Below are 27,356 nucleotides of genomic sequence, written 5' to 3' on the forward strand. Positions count from 1 at the left end.
TATCACAGTCGGACACAGGCCCAGACATGGGGACAGCATCTTAATATTGCTACTTTGACAGGGCCACATATCACAGTTGGACACAGGCCCAGATATGGGGACAGCATCTTAAAATGGCTCTTCCAAACATAAACAGTTGGTAGACTGGTTTTGTATTAGCTTGCATTTTCTTATGGGTATGAAGTCTGCATCTCAACTGTTTGTCATTGATGTTTTCACATCAACCTGTACTGGTTTGCCAATAGTTTGCCAGACAAATGCAATGTTATGACAAAGAGAATCGATATATGAGGCATACGTGTGGACATTCTGAGAAACCCTGACATTCATGGGGTATGGATGGTGCCCACTGACTTGTTGTCAGTACTGGCACAGTTACATGGCAGCCTTTGTATCCTGGCAGTAGAATGACTTGTCACAACCTGCTGTTCTACTAGGCACCATCTAGGTTACTCAGAGTTGTGTACTGTCCATATCTGTGGTCCCCTGTCCCTCCATTGTCCAGCTTTCCTGCAGTAACAAATATTGACTTCTGGACAGCCTGTAGAACTCCTACCATAGGTGTAGCTGACATGCAAAATAGAAGGCACAGCCAGTCTTCAACCATGGACCCTGTCACCCACAGTAATGTACTTAGGCCAATGAGCCACAACAGCCACCAGTCAGTGCTGTCTAATTCCCGACACTATTAACCACACACATACATAATACATTGACCCCTGCATATTGTGGAAATGGAACATGTTAACAAGTTGATTGGGACAGCCCTGGGAATGTGAGGTTTGCTGCTATTACCTTACAAACATAACTGTTACTGTAGTTCTATGGGAACATGGGTGTGTCGGGCGTAGGGGACCAGACACCTCAACTGTACAGATTTTCATTGAATGTCCAGATGTTTGCCTCACATTTTGGGTCCATTTTTCATAGCATTGTGGTTTTCTGCAAAATTACTGCCAAATCATTAAAGACTGAAGTTAGAAAGTAATAATAGACACGAGTTTCAGACTTCTTACACTTGAGAGAATTCAAGCTACTGCAAAACATGTTATTCTATCAACTTTCTATGCTTGTAAGAGCAATATTGAACAATTGTTCCAGTTTTTGGGTCTTTGCTGCACATTTTTATGGCTTTTTACAGATTTCTTGCTCTAAGAGGTTGAGAGGTATGTATGGGACTCCAACATTGACATCCATGCATCTGTCCTATGACCCCATTGTTTGTAAGTCCCTCACATAGTGCAGTGGGTTTTGCTGGCCTGGGGCCTACTGCATATTCTGGGGCAGCCAGTATTTGGCAGAGAGTTCCTGTTGTCCCACATAGCTGCCCATTGTCTGATGCTATCCCAGTAGTCCACTCCATTCCCTTGCATATATGCAGCAATACTATACATATGCTACCACAGTCTACTACCCCATTCATTTGTTGTTAAGAGTGACTTACCTTGTGCCTGCAGCAGTTGAGAGGACAGTGCTTTAGGGCTGACTCTGTCAGATGCATGCAGTACACAGTCTATACATGTTAAAGCGCAGGTAGTGTGATGTGGCAGGCACCCTTTTTACTGGTTGTATGTGATTCAGAGTGAGGTGTCAGTCCCTGGGTCCCTAAGATGCCAGTGTATATGAGTTGCCTCTTTGCCAAAGCCAAGGCATACTGGGCATGCCTACATATGCCTACAGGGACAGGCTCAGGGGTTCCTCCTCCAAGTCCCCCTGTGCCTGTGGGGACCTTGGCAATGGTGGGTGGCTGTGTCTCCCTTCCCTGTGATGTTTCTGCTGCAGTTGTTTCCGCAGGATCATATTGTGCAACATGGCAGATACTATGAGCATGTGTGCACATGTGGCTGGAGAGTACTGCAGGGCTCCACCAGATATGTCAAGGCAGCGGAACCGTGACTTGAGCAGCCAAAACACATTTTCTATGATGTTTCTAGTTTGTGCATGTGCCTCGTTATGACATTCTTGAGTTGGAGTGTGTGCATTTCTGATGGGTGTCATCATCCATGGTTCCAGTGCTTAGCCGGCATCCCCAACTAGATGGCTGTATGGGATGTCCCCCCTGACAAATTCCTGGTACAGCTGTGATGCATGCTAGTTGTGGGAGCTGTGATAACTTCCTGGGTTGCCAGCACACACACTGATGATAATGCCCTGGGCATTGAACACGACTTGACAGTTGATGGAGTGATACTCCTTGCACTTGACAAAGAATCTACTGTCCTCACCAGGTGGTACTTTGATGTGCACATGAGTGCAGTCTATGGCATCCAGTACCTCTGGATAGTGTGCTACATGATGGAAGAGATGCATATTGATGGTCCACTCCACAGGAGTGCTGAGGAAATAAATGTGCTCACTGGCATGTGTTTGCATGACATCCAGGAAATGAAGTACCCTGAATGCGGATGCCATTGATATCCCCATGATGTCCCTAGTAGGCCTTTGGAAAGTATCTGTAGCTAGTCTTCTTATGGCCACACATACCTTTGTTTCCACTGGGATGGGTTCCCCTCTGTTGGCTCTGGGTCTGAGGTGAGGGCGGCAGAGCTTGGAGAGTTCCTGTACTATGTCACTGTCCACCCTGTAGCACTCTACTATCTCCAGCTCATGTAGCCCCTAAAAGGTTATCCTGGGCCTGAACACTCTTCTCCTCCTCAGACTGGGCCTATTGTCAGCATCACCATCACTGACCTCAGCTTGTAATGCATACAGATGTAGCAGAGCAGCAGCAGCCCCTATAATTTTGTCAGTTAAAATTTCCATGTGCGTACTCCAATAGTGCAGAGTATGTTGGACAAATCAGATTCAAGGGTATATGCATACTTTATACTGGTGTGCTGCTGATACAGCCTGTGTGATTGTCTGACTATGATATATTCCACCTTCCAGGTATATCACTGAGGTGTTTGATTGGGCCAGAGTCAGTGGAACAGGGCTTATCACTCTGGTAAACTTGATTGGCTTGCTCAGGCTACTTCCTTTCATTTTTTTTCCAGTTTCTTCCACTGCTAAGCCTTGCAGCTCTTCACCCAAACCCACGGAGCTAGAATAAACATTGCTCATAAGTTTATACCCTCCCTTGTACACGGACACACTTAGCTTTTCTTCAACTAGCTAAAACCAGTGCCGTGGGGCTAAGAATAGCTTAGCAGCCTCAGACACACACCCCTGCTTAGCTATGCTTAGCTGAGCACAAACAGGTGCAGCTAAGTTCTAATCTGTTTACGCATGCCATGCCACACCCCCTTTTAATGTTAGCTATCTGTTTTGCCTACTCCAACACAGTTCTAGCCATACTACAGTTAGTACCTATGGACACTGTGCCCCTTTTTGTTATTCAATAACCCTGGCTCATTTACATGCACCTAATTGTGTATACGCTAGGTACAGCACTATACCAGGGCCTATCTCCTTAGCTACCTCTATAACCAGCCATTGTATGACTCTGCATACTGGCCACTATAATGCAATAACTTTGCATAATTTTATAATTCATATTTTATACTTTTTATTTATTTATTTTTTTTGCAAAATAGCATTTTTGTGCATTGCTATGTGCTGCTTAAACGTGGCATATGTATTAAAAAAAGTTTAATTTTTCATATATTCCATTACGTTTTCAACTCAATGGCCATAGTTTTGGCCATTTGCATGGCTACTGTGACATATACAACCTTTTATTTGGGCTGCTACAGCCCCTGTTGAAATTTTATAGTCTGGTACATGGTTTGTAACTGTGTAGATTTTTCCTGCTGACATGGCACCTACACAGATGCCTTTCTGCTTCCTGAATCAGGAAATCACATTTTTTGCATGGTTTTCATCAGCAGATGAGGCAATTTGCATTCTGTGGACACCTCCATGTTTGCATGGTGTCTGCACTCTCGTGCACGCCTCCAGCCTGTTTCCTGGATTGCTCTGCAGCCATTTTCCATGTTCGCGCCACTACACTATTACAACAGAGAATATTGCTCCATGTAGGCTTTATTGAATTACCCCTATGTTTGTGAAGAGAGGTTATCCTGAAGCACTTATTCAGAAGTTAGTTGTTGAAGTAACGGAAAAAAGAAATAACAATGTGTATGTTCTCATTTTACACGACCATAAGTTTATGCCTGCTAATTGTGGCATAATAACTAACAATAGTGGCCCCACAGGAGACAATCTTAACTCATTGGTTTTAGTCACTTCTGAAGTTCAGTTTAATTATCCCATAATCACATATAGGTGGGTACAGTCTCTTAAAAATGTTTTTGAAACAAAAGGAAAGCTGTGTACAACTGTTGTGAAGGGACTGGCTAAACGTAATATGTGTAATGTTTTTAAGTATGTTAAAACTGATAATGTTAGTAGTGTCAAAATGGGAAAGGTTCCACTGTCCACAGCTCAGTTAATTGTAATAGTAAGGACACCGTTTATATTGTCCTATGTGAATGCTCTTCTGCTTATTACATAGGGAAAACAGAACATCTTTATGCAATTTCTAAGTTAAATGTAACTAATGCCCTAGCTAGGAATGTAGCTGTTTTTCCTGGTCATAAGTTTAAATTTTCAGTATTAGAGAAACTGATTCCCAGTGCTAGAAGTAGTCCTTTGGTATTACACTTGGAAATGAAAGAATTGTTCTGGCAAGTACATTTTAATGCTGCTACTTTTCCAGGACTTAATGAAACATTGTCTATTACTAGTTTTCTCAATTTTAAAGTATTTCAAAGTTAATTTTACCTTTAATTTTTAGCAAAGTGACACTTTCTTTGTTGTTAAAACATAATAATCATTTTAAAAGGCTTTATAAGTAAATATTTAAATATATTTTTACATGGTTTAGTCATTGTTTTGTATGCCTTTAAGATGATGTCATTATGAGGTGGGGTATGACTTGTATAAAAGCTTCTGCATTTTTGTGGGCCATGTTTTATCTGAGGAAGTCTGGCATTGGTTTTAAGACAAAAATTGCTTAATAAAATTTTAGTTTGTTGTGTGCTCTATAAAGACGTTGCTTCCACTTTCTCTTTAGTGTATGCAGCTTTTCTCCTACTGTTCTGACATAGCAGGTTGTCGAAATGTAGTGCAACTTGCAGTAATTAACATTTTCTGTATGTTTCAGGACAAAAGGGATGGGAATATAACATTTTGACATGGGTTACCTTAATTATGCACAGCTGCACTCTGCTGCATGATGGTGCATACAGCACACTACTGCGCAGTGAAGTAGGACCTTTAAATCTTGTTAGTTATAGCCTAAGCAGGTGAATTCTATCTTAATTATCCAATCCCACATGGAGGACTTACTCAAGAAATATAAAAGTATGTATACAGCCTACATTCTGATTTTCTCTCGATACTTCAAGACCATAGGCATAGAGACTTGGAAATTTTAAATAAGCTAATGCTAGGGGCTGCCACAACTATTCTATATCTACATACGCTAGATGCTGAAGTCAATGCTGCTGATGCTGCTGACAATAGGCCTAGGCTGAGAAGGAAAAGACTGTTCAGGCCCAGAGTAACCTTCCAGGTGCTACATGAGCTGGAGATTGTAGACCTCTACAGGGTGGACAGGGACATATTACAAGAATTCTGTGAGGTCTACCGCCCTTTACTCAGATTAGGAAAAAGTGACGGGTAAATCAAGAATCAGACACTAAATTTTAAATGATGTAAGCACTTTCATCTATATTTATTAAAATGAACTTCATCAGACAAGAGCAAGGTAAAGAACACAGCTTAAATAGCCCTCTCTTAAATCATGTGATCCAAAAGGAAATTACATCACTGAAACAATTCTTTGGAAACACCACCATCTTGTGGTTCAAAGACTAACCTACAACTAAATAAACCATTCATAAAAGTGTCTGGCTACTATATAATATGATAAAACAGAATACACATTCAATTGAAATAGAACCATAAAAACCATCACATATAAGCACTTAAAACCAAAACTATACCTATCCAGTGCCTTCAGTTTTAATAAGCACTGTATTGAGCATGTATCATTCAAGCCAGAAAATCTACACGCATTTAATTGAACTTATCATCATCATCATCAGACAGCATGCATTTGGGCTTCTGAAGTCATGGTTCCAGTGCCTAGATATATCTGGTAGAGCCTTGCACTATAATCCCCGCACATGTACACAAATATTCACAGTATGTGCTATGCTGCATAATTTGATCCAGGATCAGCAAGGGAAAACGGTACACATCCCCTCACCAGTGCCAAGGTCATCATAGTCACAGGAGGACTTGGAGGAACCCCCAGCTGCTGTCCTTGCAGTCAGACATAGGCATGTTCAGTATGCCCTTGCTTTGGCTAAGAGACAATGCATAGCACATTCACTGACCACTTAGGGACCTAGGGACTAATACCTTTCTCTGACTAATATACATACATTCAAAATGATGCCAGGCGACTCACAAAACCTGTACCTATCCATGTATTGGCTGTGTACTGCTTGTATTAGGCAGACTCAGCCTTGAGCTACAGTTGTGTTGACCACTACATTCATAAGGTAGGTCCTTAGCCTACACTGTAGTAGAGTATTATGACATATCCTTTGTATCTATGGACTTGGTACAGTATGCAAGTAAATAGTGGTGTATTTGTACAGAAAGTAAATTAACATTTGACTACAGACACTATTTTACTAGTATGTATCCATTTGAAATTAGTAGGTCTCATGCATGAAACCTTCAGACAGTCCTACTGCAGCATATTACTGGTACATCATTCAAGACAGAAGTTAGATAGTGAGGCTACACATTGCAGTGTCTGACTGCAAACTTGTCAGTATCCTAATAGTAGATGTGGTTTGTTACCCACCTCCAAAACAGGGGTGTCCCCTTTTAAGTGTCATAACAGTAACTCATCTATGCTATACCCAAACCCACACTATAGGGTGTTTGTCACATTTATTATCCTCCACATTTCCAGGAGAATACTACAGATTTGATTATACATTGTATGTGTTAGGTAACTCATGTATAGCACTCTACATTTTTATGCAGGTGGTTGTGTGATGAATGACCCAATTTCTGGAAACCTGCTTCTATGGCCAAAAAGACTAAGGCAGCAATCCTGTCTGATGAAACTGTAATGTTGTTAAGGGTTCTAATCCTTATATAAATAGAGGTTTTGGATGTGTACTAGCAATAGGTCATGTTTTACAGACTATATCTCTGTGTCCCGTAATGTTATAAACTTTGTCTTGTCTTAATTCCACATTTGCAAAATGTGCCACATGTTTAAAATGTTTTTCATAAGGCTTAGCAGGTTTGTGTGGAGTGCAGCAGTGCTGAAACAGTGAAAGAGGAAATAGGATTTATGTCTGACTGCCAACCACAGACACCAGATACATTCAATTATTGCTGTTAATAATCTGGAAATCCTGGCCTGTAGTAGAGATAGGAGTGGGCTATAGTAACAGGTATATATTACATAACAGTAAGTCTCAGATGTGAGCAATGTGGCTCACTTTTGTGCACTGCTTACCTATGTGCAAACTGTAAAAAAAGGCAAAGGCACATGAGTGTAGTTAACCATAGCGCAAATCCGATACTTCTCACACTATAGCACTCTCTCTCTCTCTATATATATATATATATATATATATATATATATGTGTGTGTGTGTGTGTGTGTGTGTGTGTGAATACACACACACACACACACACACACATATATATATATATATATATATATATATATATATATATATATATATATATATCCTTAGTGCCCTACATACCTCTCAAGCTCTTAGAGCAGGAAATCAGGATAAACCCAGAAATAGGGGAGACAACTGCCTGAAAATGGGGGCACTTTTTAAATATTTATCTTACAATCTTACAAAAGTGATAAATTAACAGATGCTACATTAGCATAAATTTTCTGAAGGATATGATGCGTTTAATTCAGATATCTACCATTATTTTCTGAATTCATTTCTCAATGATTTGCCATTTTTTTGCAGAAAACCACACTATTGTGTAAAATAGACCAAAAATATGAGTCAAACATCTGAACAGTATGTGAAAATCTGGACAGTTGAGAGGTTTGGTACCCTATAAGTTTCAGAAACCATGTCTCCCCTAGGACTACATGTGGAAACTTTGTTTCCCCAGCAGCAACAACCCTGGGTCACTTTGATTTGTCAACACATATTGTAATACATAATGTTGTGTGTGCCTCCTTATGGATAGGCCCAATCAATAGTGCTCACAGGCTTGCTCATCCAAACGCAAACAGACAAATAGGTTGAATAAGGGTATTGTTGTTACACAACTAAGCCACTAGCCTCAGATGATACTACGAAGCAATGTCACTATGCAGGCACCCCAAGCTGTTGTTGAACACATGGCTTGGTTATATCATCTAGTATAAGTTCACCTACAGTCCTACATAAATCTGACTTATGCTGTGGTGCATGTGTTAATACTCTAATCTGTAGTCTGTAAATTTATAGAGGTAGGGTTCTAATCTCACTGCAGTCGAGTGTGTGTGTGTGTGTGTGTGTGTGTGTGTGTGTGTGTGTGTGTATAAAGAGAAGTAAAATTGTATGTCCCAATACGATTTCACAAATGGCATGGTTTTCCATTATTTTGTTGCTTGCACAAACATTCAGTCAAGGCAGGATTTTTCAAACTCCTGTCCCCACATGGCCTGCTGATGTTATTTACCATAAGACCACCTGCAGTCCTGTTATAATCAGACTTGTGTTGTGGAATGTGCATTAAGGACTGTGATTTGTAGTCCATAAACTTAGATAGGTAGAGATGCAAATCTTATCGCAGTCAACTGTGTTTATCCCAGTCTGACTTCACAAATGGCATGGTTTTTCATTGTTTTGGTGGTTGCACAAAAATCCAGTTAAGACAAGCCTCCAATCTCCTGTCCCCCACATGACCTGCTGATGTCATCTACCATAAAATCACCTGCAGTCGTGCTATAATCAGACTTGTGCTGTGGCATGTGTCTTAAAAATTCTTATTTGTAGTTCATATACTTATATAGCTAGGGGTTACAGTCTCACTGCAGTCAATTGCGTGTATATAAACTGATGTGGGAGTGTGTATCCCAATCTTACTTTACAAATGGCATGATTTTCCATTGTTTTGGTACTTGCACAAACATCCAGTCAAGGCAGGTCTCCAAACTCTTGTTCCCCACATGGCCTGCTGATGTCATCTACCATAAGATCACCTTCAGTCCTATTAAAATTAGAGTTGTGCTGTGCAGCATGCATTAAGTACACTACTCTGTATTGTGTAAACCTAGATAGGCAGAGGTTCTATCTTCAGTGCAGCCAAGCTGGAGTGTGTGTATGTCTCTATACAGAATGGTAGAAGTGTGTATCCAACACTGATGTCCCAAATAGCATGGTTTTTCATTGTTTTGGTACTTACACAAACATCCAGTCAAAGCAGACCTCCAAACTCTTGTCCTTCACGCGGTATGCTGATGTCATCTACCATAAGATCAACTGTAGTCTGTTTAATGTCTGACTTGTTCTGTGGGGCATGTGGTAAGTACACTAATCTGTTATGTAAACCTAGTTAGGTAGGGGTTCTATTCTCACTTCTGCCAACTTGGTGTGTGTGTCTCCATAGAGAATGGTGGAAGTGTGCATCCCACACTCATGTCTAAAATTGCATGGTTTTGCAGTTTTTAGAGATTGCACAAACATCCAGTTGAAGCAGGTCTCCAAACCTTTATCTCCATGTGGCCTGCTGCTGTCATCTACCATAGGATCACCTGCAGTCCTGGTAGACTTGGGCTTGTGCTGTGGTGCATGTGTTGAATATTCTGATTCATAGTCTGTAAACTTAGATAGTTAAGGGTTATAATCTCAGTTAGTTCACTGTGTGTATGTGTATAAACAAGAGTGAAAGTGTGTATCCCAGTCTGACTTCGCAAATGGCATTGTTTTCTATTGTTTTGATGATTGCACAAACATCCAGTCGAGGCAGGCCTCCAAACTCTTGCCCCAATGTGGCCTGCTGATGTCATCTACCATAAGATCACCTGCAGTAGTGGTAAAATTAGACTTGTGCTGTGGTGTGTAAATGAAGTACTCTGATCTGTAGTCTATAAACTTAGACAGATAATGGTTGTAGTCTCACTGCAGTCAAATATGTATGGGCTATAGGTGGATGTTACACAGTGCATTTTATAGCAGCCTAAGGAATGCTACCCTCTTGTCTTCAACAGACATTGCTGATGTCATCAACAATATCAGATTATTGGATATGTATATGTCACAGCAGGGCATGGTTACACACTGGCCTGACAGATGGGTAGATGTCACCTAATCCAATATAAGATAGATAGTGTCATTCCTGTTATTGTATACACAAACTTCATAGCATCTATTTGCAATGTTGATGGACAGGTTGACACATTAGATCATGTAGGATTCTCCATGGAATATGTTTTTTGTGGATGAAATTGTGATCTTTATTGAGAGTAAGGAACAGGGGTATGAGACCCTGGGGAGGCGGAGATAGCCTCTAAAGAGGAGAGGAATGAATGTCAGCAGGACTAAGACAGAATATATGTTTGTTAATGAGAGGGAAGATAGAGGAATAGTTAGGATGCAGGGAGTACAGTTAGCAAAAGCATATGATATGAAATATTTTGGATCAACAGTTCAGAGTAATGGCGAGTGTAGAAGACAGGTTTAGAAGACAGAGCATGCAGGGTGGAGTGGGTGGTAAAGGAAGTCAGAAGTGATTTTTGACAGACGGGTCCAAATAAGACTGAAAGGGAGGATGTGCAAGATGGTGGTGAGACTATTTATGTCATATGGGTTGCAGATGGTGCCACTGACAAAAGGCAGTGGTCATAATAGGTGTTGACAGTGTCCCAGATGTTGTAATTTGCATTGTGTGTGCCAAGGATGGACAGGAGTATTAACCATATAATACAGTGTCAGCTAAGGTTGTACAGTTTGAAGATGAAGACCGAGTGGTGGGATTGTGTTGGTTTGTACATGTGTTAAGGACTGATGTTGGTTATACTGGGTGAAGGATGCTAAAGATGGAGCTGCCAGAAAAGAGGAAAATAGGAAGGCCTAAGATAAGGTTTATGGATGTGATGACATGCAGGTGGTTGGTGTGACAGAGCAAGAGGATGGAATTAGGATCTCTCTGACCTTCTCTAATAATGTGAATGCCTTTTGTAACATTATAAAAAGGAAATGGAATATTCTCAAGACATCAGATGAGTTGAGTGGTATAGTCAATGATAGACCTCTTTTTTCATTTAAGAATAATTTGTCATTGAAGAGACAGTTATGCTACAGGGCTGAAATAGACCTATAGGCACTTCACAGAGACAAGGGACTTATCCCTGTAGGAACTGTAATGGATGTAGGTACATTTATGTAGGTTCAGGGTTCTTACATACACAAGCAGGGATCCTTATAGAACATAGGTTCTATGCAGATTCTGTATCTAGGAATGTTGTGTATTATAGTTTTTGCACAGAGTGTAAAGCATTCTATATAAAGGAAACAAATCATTCCTAAGAGAACGTCACCATGAAACATCTGAGGGACATTAGGAATGGTAAGAACAATGCACTGGCAAGACACATGAAGATGCATGGACCACATCATGAATTCAGGTTTCTAGTGTTGGAGATCATAAGAGAAAACGTTAGGGGGGTATCAGGAATAGGACAAAACTGGCAGAATTAAGATAGATTTTGTACTTTAATGCAGATAGAGTAATAGGCATTAATGATGCGGTCTCTTTGAAACCACTATGTGCATGCACACTCCCCCATTGATTTGCCGTGTTACTTTTTTAGTATGTTTGTATCCCTTTAAGGTCCATTAATGAGTGATTTGTGTTGATTGGTTCAGTTTGCTATATAAATTGCTTGTAAGTGTCTCTGCTATGTTTGAGTCTGAAGAAGCAACTGTGTGGTCATGAAAGCACTTACTCTTTTGTTGTTTAGTTTTATTACACCGGCCGTGGTTGGTCCTCAATTGTTTATTTTTGGAACTTGAAGTTTGTTGTACTTGTTTGTGGACCTTTACCCAGGGACCATTCCTTTTTTTGTTTACAGGGAAATAGGTGAAGTCCAAACACTAGATGTGTTCCATTTAGGTATTCTCATGGTGTCTTGTGGCTGCAAAACCTGCTGGGATTCAATACTGTGACCAGAGACCTACACAAAGCTGGCACTGTGCACACATCCTATCATAACTTGGCCAAGGTCTTCATCACGATCCAACATTTGTTCTCAGTGGGAAACTAACCAAGGTAAATATCAAATCCTATGTTATCAGTTGGTTTGCAAATGGGATCACAGACCAACAACATTCAATCACAGTGTGACACTTCATCTCAAGCAACAGACATGTCACCTGTGTGGTAATAGAAGGGTCAGTGCTGTGGCCCCTCATGTCTGACTATACGTCTCAGAAGTCCTGAACAAAACAGAGGGTCTGTGGCACTAATGACTGCTGACAAAGCCATGGGTATTACATGAACTGCACAGAAATGCATCAGCATACCCTGTGGTAATAAGAAATGTCCTTACTTATTATAAAATAACCATGATTACACTATTCCCCACTCTGTACTAATAGACCTTGGTACACATGTCTACTGCAACCCGGGTCTACTGTGAGGAGGTAGACATTCTGCATCTTTCATCTGATTAGCAATACCATTACATCAATAGCAATATATGTTAGCAATCCCCTATACTCATCCATCATCAACTGTATCCTCCCTTTGAAATGTATTGTACCAGACACCTGCACCAACTTGACAGACCTCAGACATGTCTGAGTAATAAAACATCAGAGGGTCTCCAACACGTCTTCTGTGGGCATACTGATGTAGCTGTCACTGTGTGCAGTATCATATCGATAGCTTTGAGTCAGATTATCTGTGGCCAAAATGGCATGAAAATGCTGCACATGCTAAGTAATGTGGAATTCCAGCTACCTGTTCGGGGATCTCAATGTACACTATGACATACATAGGACATGTTGGAGAGACAGATACATCTCTCAAAGGTTGTCACTCCTCTGCAATAGGCTTCAAATCCATGTCAAGAAGAACACCTCCATTACCCTGTTGAAGGACAGGCTGGATGACTTGATGTGAAAACGTTATCTGGCATGGAACACTGCTGCTTTTCTCCTGGACATGGGTGGTCCTTGCTAGACAAAACTTGGCCATGCATTATATCTGCCTTTGAATATTATATTGTGGTGTAATAGTTATGCTTCTAAACACCATCAGGTCAATACCCAAGTCACATCCTATGAACCTCAGAACCTAACAAATGTACATGCAAACAGGAACATTATACTGTATCACCGTTCTGATAAGATTTGTCTTCACTGCTGACATACAGTCTGCAGCTCTGAATCTGATGTGTTGATTTTAGTAAACAAGCCCTAAAGTGAAAGTTTTATATATCAATGAGGCAAATTTAATTGTCTGACTTCACAGCCCTTACAAAAGCATCCACTATAATGTCAATAAATTATGCTAACTACTGTCTAAATGGCTACGTGCAATTGAAATGACAGGTACAATTATCAATTCAGCAGCACAAATGGAGGTAATAAAGTCATATTAATATAAATAGTCAATCTGTGCATCAGACACATAGCTTTAGTATTCCTGAATCCAAAAGATAGATGACAGGGATGTGGCACCGTTATCATCACTTGCACAGGGTGTTGTGTGGGGGTGCAGGAGGCCCAGGCTGACACAAAAGGTTGCCAAGTATGTGTGTGTGTGTGAGTAAGCAAGGGAAGCAGGCAAGATGGACCATGTAAATGTTGGGGTCTATATTATATAGTCAAAGTTTCAAAACTTCGAACCTCACATGAGTGAAGTCATATGAGCAAAGTTCGAAACATCGGCTATATAATACAATTAAAAAAAAAAAAAACTTACCTTACAGCTCTGAGAAGGGGGGCAAGCCCCCCTGCACCCCCCTACTTAAATATACCAACTCCGAGAACGCACTTCTGTGCAGAAAGGAAAAATTTCCCATTCTGCACATGAAAAGCCGCTGACTTTCACCTTCAACCTTTCCGACGTTCGATCATATGATGTTGACCATCTATGATTTGAACATCGGAATGGTCGCTCATCTAATATAGACCCAAATGTTGTGTGTGTATCTGTAGGTGCCCTCAATGTGACATTGGTGTGTGAGTGTCTGCATGAACACAACCAAGCTCAGTGCTATCCCTATGTGTATGTATGTTGGACAGTTGTGAGGCATGCATGGTAGAGCTGACAGTTCATTGTTTCTGTCCCCAAATAGGAGAACGTGCTCTGCCAGGAGTTTCACTGGCACCTTAATGCCCAAGGTCAGATGTTGTGCTATTAGCTGAAGGTGACCAATGTCTTCTAGATGTGCTCCCTTCATGGGAATGTCCAGGACCACGACCTCATGGCCTGCTATGTCTCAGTGTGGACAGCACACTCTCTGCTGGAGCAGTGGATCTACTGCCACTATGGGGGTCTATATTACGAGATCAAAATCCCATTTCCGCGAACACCACAAGACCGACACATATAGCGTGAACTACGGTAATGATGAACGTTCATAACTGCAAAACACGAAATGTCGACATGCCATGGTTGGCCCGTCTGCGGTATAGCTCCATAAGGTAAGTGCGCAATAGTTACGGACCTTAGGGTTAGGGTGCGGCTTAAGGTAAGTGCATAGATAGGTAATGTATGTAAGGTTTAGTGTAGGGTTAGAAGTAGGGTTTTGTTAACTGTATGTGTGTGGATTATTTATTTTGTTTGGGAATATGTCTGTAGGGTAAGTGTGTGATAGTTACGGACCTTAGGGTTAGGGTGCGGGTTAAGGTAAGTACATAGATAGTAATGTATGTAAGGTTTAGTGTAGGGTTAGAAGAAGGGTTTGGTAGGTGTATGTATGTGTTTTATTTATTATGTTTGAGTATGTAGTATGTAGTGCCTGGTGGTGTTGGCCGGCTATGACATTTCGAGATTTGGAAATTCGCGGTTTAGGGAGTTCGGTGTATTTGTGGTTCGCGCTATGTGTGTTGGTGTTGTGGTGTTCAATGATACGGGTTTTCGATGTCATAATATAGACCCCACTATGGGAGTGTGATCAGGCATAGACAATTTGGATCTCAGCAAAGGTAGTTGCTGAGCTACACCCACAAGGCTGATGCTCCCCTCCCAGCAGACGTTCCATCACAGACAATGTGTGTTCCATGACAGATACACTGTGCTCCCTCACAGACACATCCCTTTCCAACCAATCAAGGGAGTCAATAACATGGCAGTGGCAGTCATGGATGTCAGACTGTGCTGCATCTATAACCCTGAGCATCCTCCTGGAGTTCCTTTCTGAACATGCCTATGCCTCAATGATGGCCCTAAACATATGCCAAGTGACACATGATTAGGCATCTTCAACAGGTTGGGAAGGGTCAGCAGGCTGCCTCTAAGCACCCCTATCAATTTGCCTGTGTAGCACTTCAGCAGTTTGGCTATGGCTGGTATCAACAGTCACTGAAGCCACAGTAGTAGCCACACTTCCCTGGTCAATGTCCTTACCCTCCAGCTGCCCAATATCTATGGCCTTAGTGGACTGGGTATGCGTAGTCACACTGGCTGTGTCTGGTGATAATGAGGGGGATCACTGGATGTCAACCTCTGTGTCAGAATCAGCCTGTGCAACCCCCAGCTCTGACTCCTTTTGGCTACCATCATCATCAGAGTCTGATGAGACACTGACATCAGGTGGCATAGGGGACACAGAATGTCATCCATGTCCACCTGTGATAAAAGGAAGGAAAACAGGAATACATTAATACCTGCACTACTATGCTGCAATATATGTTAAGCAAGTTACACTGCTGTCACTGTTACAGACATTCATATCCATCAACTTCTTAGAGCAAGGAATGTGGACAAAGGCCCAAGAATAGGAAGCATTGTGAAATATTGCCCTTACAAACCTAAAAGGTATTAGAATAACAGGTATTGTTTCACCATGACAGTTATGATGGGTATACAGTCTGAATGTGAGATCTCTGTCATTATTTTATGTCTCCAATCTTTAATGACCTGTCAGTATTTTGCAACTCAATCATTATGAACATAAATATGGGCCAGAGGTTGAGTCACACATCTGGACATTCTGCAAATATCTGTACAGTTATCAAGTATGCAGACAGTATAGCAATCCATATAGCAGGCCCTGAGATGACACTTTAGCAGATATGTTGGAATATTTCTACATTACTGACATAAATGTGTTCTGATTACCGACTGCAGGAGCCCTAGACCATGGATTCATGATGGTGCTGAAAAAAGAAAAGGGAGAGGTAATGGCAACAACACCACATTTAATAGTATAATAGGGGGTAATACTTAATAATCTATATCTACAGTAAATGCAATATTAACAACAATGTGACTGAAAACCTCTATATGACCATAAAAGTGCAGCTATCTTAAATACCCCCACCACATATATAAACTATATACACTATAACAGAATGAATGCAACAGTATTCTACTGATGATATAACAACGCCTACTTGGAAGCTCCTCCTGAGAAGCAGGACTGGCACCCATATGCAGAACATACTGGCTAATGGACTTCTGAGAGCTGTCCTGTGTGGCAATGTTTGCCAGGAATTCCTCAGCAGCAGTGAGTGGTTATTCTGCTGCAGACCTACCACCGGAGACCTGACTATCACTTCAGCAGCACATCTCATTGTAGCATGAATTATGTTCATGGCTCGCTGTCATACCTGCTCGTAGTTGTGATTTTGTCACCCAATTGTATTACTAATTTGAACCAATTAGCCCCATAGGGCTACATGTTCTGACATATTGGCCCACCCTCTGGACATCAGGACTGCATGACATTGGCATAATGCCTCAATTATGATGTCATTCTCTGCCTCTGAAAAGAGGGGCCTATGCCAAGCAGGCATATTATTTACTGAAAGACAAAAGTAATAACACATATAAGGATCACATAAGTACATATAAACTGTGTACAGATAAAGCAGTATAGAAAGGGTCTCAGTATCCACTACTTGATTACAACTTAAAGATTCAACAGTGATCAACAAATAACACGGGGGGGGGCTACAAAACAAGGTGAGTAGCATGACAAACAGATCCTTATTTGCACCATAACAGATACCCCCTTATACTCACACACCCAACACAACAGTCCATTCTAGGTTGTGCCATAGCAGGAATAAAAAACAAAAAAACAAAAAAAATATAACAGGCTAAGGGACAAATTTGCTAATCAAACAGTGTAATGTTAAAAGTGCTCTCAAATGACCTATCCATGAAACGTGTGCATAGTTATCACACAACGTTAGACTCCCGGCTTACTCTACAATCTCTGCATGTCTCCAATCACTGGCAAACAAAGCCATGTTATGAGTACAGTTCTAACAAATGCTTACTGATTTACATCACATTATTCCTAAGTACATTCTAATGTGCATTATTTAAGTACAAGGCCATGTCATGAGTACAGTTCTAACAAATACTTACTGATTTACTTCACATTATTCCTAAGTACATTCTACCATGTACTATTTAAGTACAAGGCCATGTCATGAGTACAGTTCTAACAAACGCTTACTGATTTACTTCACATTATTCATAAGTACATTCTAATATGCATTATTTAAGTACAAGGCCATGTCATGAGTACAGTTCTAACAAAGGCTTACTGATTTACTTCACATTATTCATAAGTGCATTCTAATGTATGCATTATTTAGGTAACAAAATGGATGCACACCTGATGGGGTACATTACTCCTCTGTTGAAATACACTGTTCCAAAATAAATGTGTAACTGAGTTTGAATTCTGAAACAACCCTCATCTACATTGGTTTGCCTAGCTACACATTTGCCTTTTTATAACAGTGTACATTAATAATTGATTGTATCTGACCTAGTTTGTGGTTCAGAGATGTTAACTGCAGCATGCACTGCTGAATTGCATGCTAATCAATCAATTCCATGCAGCTACTCAACAAGATATAAGGCATCAATGTAAACACCATGCCTTTTCTTATATGTGCAGTGAGGGAATGGCGTACAGATACAATGTAAGCACTGATAGATTGTTGGTAGCAGCTACAATGTACATACATTTGTGTGGGCTACAGGTGGAAGGTGATGCTGCTGCTGTTGCCAATAGCCATAGACAGGGAAGGTGAAGGCTTTCCAGGCCAACAACACAGGGAACTGTGTGACCTCTGGCAGCCTTGAGTCATTTACAGAGCCAAACACAGGGAACGCATCCCCGTGGAATATAAGGTATGTGATGAAGTTGGTACATTAGCCACAAGTACCCTTAACAGACTACCAGGGGACATGCTTGGTGTTTCATAGACATCAGCAACCAGTAGCTTCCAAACATTCCTGCATGCTGTGCTACAACATGGCAGAAAGCACCTATATTTTAACATAAGTTCTGCAGATTGTATCACACGTATGCAACAACTGTAATATATATCACACTACTCTCCAGTAATGTGTGCCATACATCACAGTCATGTACACAAGGGACAACATCTGGGGAACAGGGTAGGGTCTACATTAACCATAAGGTCTACCACTTGAGCAACTGCCAAGTCATGTGTAATGTCATGTAAATCATGTGGAACGTGTGTGCTGGAAAGCCTAGCAGTTAGCATGGCTTCCACATGTCCCACATTCCTCAACTCCACCAGATGTGTGCTATGGGGGATATCTCCAAGGCTTACTTGAGTGTGGATGCATGCTATGCACTGGAGTCATGGCTGAAGAAATGCATTGGAGATACACACACACACACACACACACACACACACACACACACACACACACACACACACACACACACATTGTAATGAGACACATAGTCCAACCAGTAATGCCACAGAGTATGTTGCCAGTACCTCCATACCTCTGGCCAAGGGCACCATTACAATTCACTGACATGCCCCTCAATGCTCATAGCATGTGCTATGCTACCCAAGTTAATATAGAGGAAATAGCTGCAGCAGGATAATCATCGGGATGGACAACACATCCTACTGACCATGCCAAGGTCACCAGAGGCACAGGCCAATGATGACTCAGAGGAGGAACCAGCAGCAGGTGTGGATGTAGGCACACATAGCCATACTCAGTAAGTCCTTGCATTGGCTATGATACAGGCCATAGCACACTGATTCAACACCTAGGAGGCTGCAGCCATCCTCCAACATCACTATACATCTGTACTAGGGATGCATTAGAGAAACAATTTCTCAACTATAACCAAAATCATACCGCAGGCAGGATGCCAGACATGTAGGTAACCAGACCAACACAGTCTTATTACTGCCATAGCAGACACACATCTTTGCTCCCCCACCCCCAAAAGAACAGTCAGTTCTTGTTTGTGACATCCAAACTGCCTTTCCTTAGTTGGCAGCTGCATAGCATATTAGTCCCAGTTAATAACCTTTGACATTGTAAATGCAATGATGTAGAATGGTGTACACACTGTATGGCCCAGAGTACTGGACAGATAACTAATGAATGACCTAGAAACACAGACATGTAAGACAGTGTTGTATATTTGCAAGCGAACATCATAATCGGGTATGTAATCAATAAGTGCAGTATTGTAAAAGTTAAGCATTTCACTAAATGTACAGGTAATATGCAATATTCTATTGCAACTGTACATTATTTTCAATTTGACTGTGTGCAGCACATCCCTTTCAAATGTATAGATTTTCAGAGAATGTCCAGATGTTGAACTCATAAATTTGGTCTGTGTCTCATACAATTGTGGTTTTCTAGAAAACCAGAGGCAAATTATTGAGGACTGAGGTCAGGGAATAATGGAACACATTTTAGTTTCAGACTTCATATCCTTCCGAAAAGTCATGCTAATGCATAGCCTGTTACTCTATCCACTTCATAAGTATGTAAGAGCAATATTTAAAGAGTGCCCCTATTTTTAGGCCTTTGTCCCTCCCATTATTTGTGCCTTTGTCCAGATTAGTTGCTCTAAGAAGTTGAGAGGTACGGTGCAGGATGATTGTTGATGCTTCCTACAAAAATGTATGTTTGAAACACAGGGTTAAGGCACCCATCTTGTGCATCAGATGGTGAATTGGATTGCTGAACTATGTGGGGATATTTCCTGTGTAGTTACAGAGTCCAGTAGTGTATGTGATGCATTGATTTTATATTCTGCCTATATCACATGTTTTTATTTAAATATTTGGAGCCACTGTTTGCGAGTTGCTGCACGTTCCTGCGTGTAGCACAAATGGCATCAGCTATGTGCAGCTGGTTTGTGGGTACAGCGGCAGTGCACAAACTGTACAAGTAGACCACCCAGGTAGCAGATGGGACCCAGACATCTACAAACAGACCTGGGATGTATTCTCTTTATGTCAGTCTGCATAGCGCAAATCCGCTAAGTGTCATTGTGTTGCATGTAACAGCGAGGCCCTCAGGATCAATATTAATGTAGTAGATTTTCATGTAACCTCTCATTGCTGCAGATGTTAAGTGTCAGCCTAAAGTTCACATGATCCTGGGTTCTGATACAAGTTTTGCAACTTGTATTTTATTACTGTGTCCTTGCATTACATAGTAATGTAATTGAACATACACATGTATATTTTAATCCTTCTACTGGCAACAGCTGAGTGTAGGACTACCATGGATAAGGTCCAGGGTTCTAACACAGCAGACATCTGTCTTTTTTCAGTGGTGTCTAACTTCACATTATGGTCAACCTGAGTTAAAGTATTTTTCTGATGTATGACACAGTAATATTGTCATTTATGTAATGATATGATAATATCTGTATTAATGAACTTCACTTTATTGTTTCTCATTGCGCAAACACAGGCAATGTGTTTGTGTGATGCTAAGCAGCACTCACCATTTTCAAATGTTGCAAAGTCCAATAGTGTTCATTCTCAGTATCTGTCATACCTGGAATTGATGGGAAAAGTCATTATATATATATTGGTTTTCATCTGCATTAGACATGTCTGGTGTTCAGGGAAAGGTTCTTAGATTTTGGTCTCAAAGGTGAGGTGTGCAGGAGTCCAAAGTTTTTGTTGGACTACTAGTTAATAATTATGGTCCCTGACTGTTGCAGGAGCACTATCATGGATCAGATTACAAATCAGATGCAGATAATAGTTTGGCCCATGATCTGTCTAGTGTTACTGGTATCTCCTACACTGGCAAAGAGTGTAGGAATCACTACTGAGACCTCAGGATGAAGAAGAGGGTGTATCACATACAGGCACTGCTTGTAGGAGGTAGCAGCTGCATATGTTCATTATTGGTGTTCTTAATCGTATTATGTTGTGTTCTGTTTTTCCCACAGCTAATGCAGAACAATCACTGAATATGCAAACCCACGAGGAATGAATGAGAAGGAGGTGAGTTGCAAGTGGTATGTATGCTTCCAAACAGTACTGTTATTTTTAGCATTAGGAGTAAACACAGCGTATTGTGGTAAACACTTGTATCACATAGTAAAGCAAAAGCATGCTTGCATTAGTATGTTATTTAAAACAACAGTGCAGTATTACACAATAATTCTTTAAAGAAAAGAAATGAGGAAGATAGCAAAGTGGTGAAATAGGGAACAAGCAGTGGCAAAAGCAAAGTAAAAGGAAGGAAGGAATGTGCAGGAAGGGTGTAGGTAAGAACCTTAGCTATCCATTTCTTCAACAGTAATAACTGGGCACATGTGCAGATTAGTAGCTGAATTTGGACTTTCACCTTCAGAGAGTGGGGTGGCAACAACATATTTGCATTGTGAAGCCAATTGGACCAAATTAAGTGAGTCAAGTAGACTTGTGTGTAATATGGAGAGCTATGTATGGGACAACGTTTATTTGGGGGACAGGTGGCCTTTTATTTTTAGGAGAGAGTGGAATGTTGAAAAGAGACATAGGCAAGTCCGTGGCAGGCAAGTTAGGAAGGTGAGGAAGCATTTTCTGACAGACACGATATACAAAACAAGAGACAAGGTTGGTAAGGACACAAGACGGGGGGGCAAACACTTTAGTTGGGGTGGGGGTGGGATGGGGGGATCGAGGTCCCACAGACATCAGGTATAGTAACACTGTGACTCAAGTCCTCACCTATTGGACTGTCAGCACTGTCCCATTATTGCACCGCTGGTAGCAGTGACTGACGTCTGCACCTATGGCCCATCTGACATACCAAAATGGAAAGCAAGCCCTCCATTCGGCATAGGTATGTGCCCATGGTCTGCTGCACAGTCCTATGCACCATAGCTAGAAACTCTGCTTGGATGATGTATGCACCCCCTCTGCCTCTGGTCTGAGAGGGGACCACAGGTCTGGCCCCTGGGGCAGAACTACCTGAGGGTCCAAGTAGGGCAGGGGCAGCAGAGGGGGATGCCGCTGGGCTGCAGCCCAAAAGTGCTGGGTCTTGGTGCTTCAGCCGTTGGAGTGATTGTAGGTGGATTATGGGAACTGACCTACCCTGCTGTGCTATGGTAATCACATAAATAAAATTTAAACCAAAAATTAAATGAAACAAATGAAATGAAAATTATAAAAAATATGGGAACAATAATAAATCAATATAAAAAGTTTTAAATTATATAATTACAAACAGAATGATAAATCATAAAAACAAAAAATTATTTAACAAAAAATAAATGTAAAATTATATATAATAAACAAACCATAAAAAGTAATACTAAATAATAAAATAATAAGAAATATGATTATATAAATAATATAATAATCGCAATAACAATAAGAAATCCATAAGGGATGGGGTAAGAGAAAAAAAGAGGAATATTAGTAACTTTGAATATAATATACAAGGCTTTCTACAATTGATGTATTCTATTCTAGTATATTCTACTGTTAATACCAAATACAAAGAATGTTTTTATTACTTGGAATATGTGTAGAGTGATAACACTTGACAGAAGGCCATTCAAGCCACAGGTCTAGAGGTCTGCACTTCAAATACTATAGTGATGATTACTTAACAGTACTGTATTTTTTATTGATGACAACTAAAACAGTATTGCAATTAGCTGAGTTTTAAATTTGGGGAGTGTGGTATTAGAACCCAGAAGCAGTGACTAATGTAATACTATACTTTTCCTTTGGAATACAACATAATGCAAATACTCTTTCCTTTTATACTTTATATACTCACGTTCACTGTTATCTGAGAACGTGCAACTGTTGCTTTGTGTTACAGACCATACCTCTCCATCTTTTAGAGCAGAGTATCTTGACATATCATAAATTAATGGGTGTATAATGACCCAAAACTAGGAACATATTTCAGATATTGCTCTTACACTCATGGATAGTTGCATAGGATTTGTGTAACATACATTTTGACACTCATTATTTATTGACTTCAATATAAATTACATGCCAGACAACCATGAATCCTACAATTAATAGACCAAAACAATGATTCTTAAATCTGGGTATTCAGCAGAAATATGTACAGTTGAAAGCTGTGCTACAGAGTAATGCATGCAGACATACTTTTACAGCTCAGATATGTATTGTCAAGTTCATGCTGATTCATTCATGATATAGGAACTAATCCATATACCACTGTTAAGGCTACAGTAATGGTATTTTATATAATTATGCTTACTTACCACGTGTTTCTTGCATCCTGGCCAATCGCCTCACATGAGACCTCACATTTGAGGCCCTCTCTTCTGTAGCTGTGGAAAGAGGGAAAAAGAAAAAGCATTATTATTACCAGTTTCTACCATAATCAGCTTGAGTATTTATGAGTACTAAATGTAAATCATACCTACACATCTCTGGGGTGTTCCCTGCCTGACACTCCCTGAGCCACTGATCAGGGGTATCCCTTTTCCTCTGGTGGACATCATCACAATGGTGATGACATTGTTCCCCAGTGTGGGGGATACCAGTCGCACTGGTAAGGGCCCTTGCCAAACCATCCCAGGCTTCAGATTTATATTGTGAGCCGGCATAGTTCTCCTGCATAAACTGGAGACCATGATCCTTAACCAGGAGCCCAATAAAGACCTTAGACTCCTGGACAACACAGTGCTGTACTCTGAAAGACACACTATCTCCAACACCGGATATAGCTGTACAAGTTCAAGCTCAATGTCTAAAGTACAATTCCCACCAATTCATCTTTAAATAGCACGTTTTCCCCACCAATTGTGTTTACTGATAGTGCACATCATGTGGATTTTGATACATGCAAAAGAGCTGCGCACCACGTACCATCATGCAAACACTGTAAAACAATTGCATCTGTTTTTGCATTGCTAAGCGAAGCGAGCCTTTTTCAAATGTATCCAAAAATAACTTACAACCAATGCTATTCCAGTTATTTTGTTAGTGTACCACTTTATTTGTATAAGCAGCAGTGTTGCAACAGTATAAATAAAGTCTGCATACCCTGGACCGTCTGCACTTCAGTCCACCACTCTACACATGTCACTACAGGATTTGTTACCTGTAATTACGTATTTTAGTATTCATTAAGTTGATGGTATGACCATAGCGCAGCCCAGCTTACTGGCTTTGCATGATGCCCAGCATTGCTCATCAATAGCAATTCAAAGCATCTGGTTTCTATTTTTGGATGTCTGGGTCATATCTGATACCTGGGTGGTCCCGTTGCACAAATGAGGTAAGCATAACCAAATGCCAAGGCACATCATGCAAACATGGCATAAATAAAAAAAATAGGAAGTAAGTCAAACTATAAAGATATAACTAGTTCTGGCAGTTTTTCAGGGTTTTGGCTGGTATTTTTGTGGTGCTCCTCATAGAATTTGTGGTTTTGTAATAATCATTCAGGATGGATGGCACTAAATAATGACAGATGTTTTTGTTTAGGACTTCATAATCTTCAGAAGATGCATGCTAATGCATAACTGTGGAATTTGTTAACTTTTTAAGTTTATAAGAACAAAATGTTAGTATGTCCCTATTTCCAAGCCTTTTCCCCACTTTATTTATTGGCTTTGTACAGATTTCTTGTTCTAAGAGGTTGAGAGGTATGATGGTGGACCGTCGCTGCTCTCCTGTGCACAGATTCATTATCCATTTGTTCTACAAGGTTTTGCAGCCAACACTACTGGGATACTCCACAAAACCCCACTTAGGCATGCAGCACATCAATAATATGCATCGTGTGTTGCTGAGAACACATTGTAGCCATGTACAGGAATACACTCTGTGTACTCTACACAGAGATTATATGGAGTTTATTGAATCCTGCCACATGTCTTTACTGAGATGCTGCCAAGACAATGGATAGGAAACTTTCCATCCCATATCATAAATAATGGAATATATTTAAGAAGCTATTCTCAGCCTCTTAATGAGGCAACGTACATGCATATATTTCACGTGTATACAAGAGTTTATGTATTATGTCTATGACTGCACTTCATTTTATGCATAGATTAACTTGCATTTTGTGCATAATTTTCTTTTTCTGTCAATTAACTCTAGATTGTTTAATCTTACCCTGTCGTCAGTGCAGTACAAGTGATGTGGTCATGCTTGTTTAGTAAAGTCCATTTTTAAATAATGTATTCCTATTTAAATGAGGCAGTTCTTCTTGTTAGTTCTCGCATAAGGCTTTTCTGCCCTCCCCATATCGTTTATGTTGGGCTCACTAACATCTCCACATTCTTTTATCCTGTCCTTTGGTAATTGGTAAATGTACTTCAAAGTAATTTATCTGCCTTCCCGGCATTATCTTTTTCTAAGTATTGGCTATATTAATATGGATGAAAGTCGTCAATATGAGGAGGAAGGAATCAAGATTTGGGAGCATAATTTTTGGTTACGCTCTATGCTTGTAACCTTTAAGGTAAATTGGATCAGGAATAACCTGGCTATTGAAGTAAGAAGTGCAGATAACAAAATAATGTTATTAGGACATGCTGGTGGGATTAGTTTTAACGAAATGGAAAGAGTATATGTCTTGTATGTGACTAAAAATTATATTCAGGAGATGGAAGCATAGAGAGCAACCAAAGGAAGGGAATTTGTTGGAATGATAGATAAGATAGAAATAAGGGAAGATGACTAGCAAAAACAACATCTTAGGAAAAATATGTTGCCATGTGATTAACCTGGAAAATATGAGAGAATTTGGTACAGGAATGATGTCTAAGACACATAGGATTTAAATCAGATAGTAGTTCAAGAGATATAATAAATGTAAATGGGAAGGGCATAATTTTTAATATGAGTATTAAAGTGAACTAACAATTCAGACTGAATTAATGTGATTTAAGTTATACTAATTTAATTTAAATTCATCCTTGAGGTTTTCCTGTTTGTGCAGCTTCTAGAGTGTCGTTGCTAAAATGCTGATCTAACATTAAGAACCTCTCCATGGTATTAGTTTAATGATGAGGCATGAGACACGTGAGGATGAACTGTTTCAGAAGAGAAGTATTTGGAGATTTGAAGAAAATGTCAGAGCATTGCATTAACAAGGTTGTTGTGCAATATTAAAGAAAATGACACTGAAAGAAATCAAAACCAAAAGTTATCATCATGGCTGTAAATCTTAAAAAATGTTTCTGTTTTCAACTAATGATGTTACTTTTTGGACAACGTTTGCAATGTTTAAAAAAATATTGGCCATGTAGTAATTAAACAGCCCCACACCCTTCTTTTTCTACTTACTTCCTTGGCTCTGCACTGGTCAAGTAATGTGTCTTTTTTTTCTTAGTTTTCTTCCCCCGAGTTCTAAACATCTATTCCTGTTATTGCATTTCATTATATTTATCCTTGTTATAATGTTTTAAGTTCATTGGTAGTCTCAAGTTATACATTGCAAACCCCATATTTATTTCCTTCCTATCTGTATCATCCCATATCTTGCCTGCAACTCTGAGTTATAATATATATTTCATGCCCACAAGCCAAGCATCACTTGCATTTTTCTTTCATCTTTGACTTATTATGTTAAATAATTCAGTCATTATACAGCCAGGTAAGTTTTCCCAAAATACTGTCTCACTCTGATTATGATGTTGGATCATCAATGCTGCCAAGTCCTTTGCCTCCTTTTATATAATTCTGAATGTTCTGCTTGTTACACTGAAGCTTCTGTAGGTAGTGTTTGTGCATCTGCCCCTCCTGTATTCACATTCCCTATGGCAACTTTAAAGAGGTTCTCATCTCCTTCAGGCAACTTACCCTGATGTCCCTTTATCCTTCCCTTTATTCTCTATCACACCACCCCGTGGTGATCATCGTACCACTATCTCTATAATTACATACCCTTCTTAATGAAATATCACTT

This window comes from Protopterus annectens, chromosome 7.part1 (genome assembly GCF_019279795.1).
Source record: "Protopterus annectens isolate FY-2018-M chromosome 7.part1, PAN1.0, whole genome shotgun sequence".
In the NCBI taxonomy this organism is placed as follows: Eukaryota; Metazoa; Chordata; order Ceratodontiformes; family Protopteridae; genus Protopterus; species Protopterus annectens.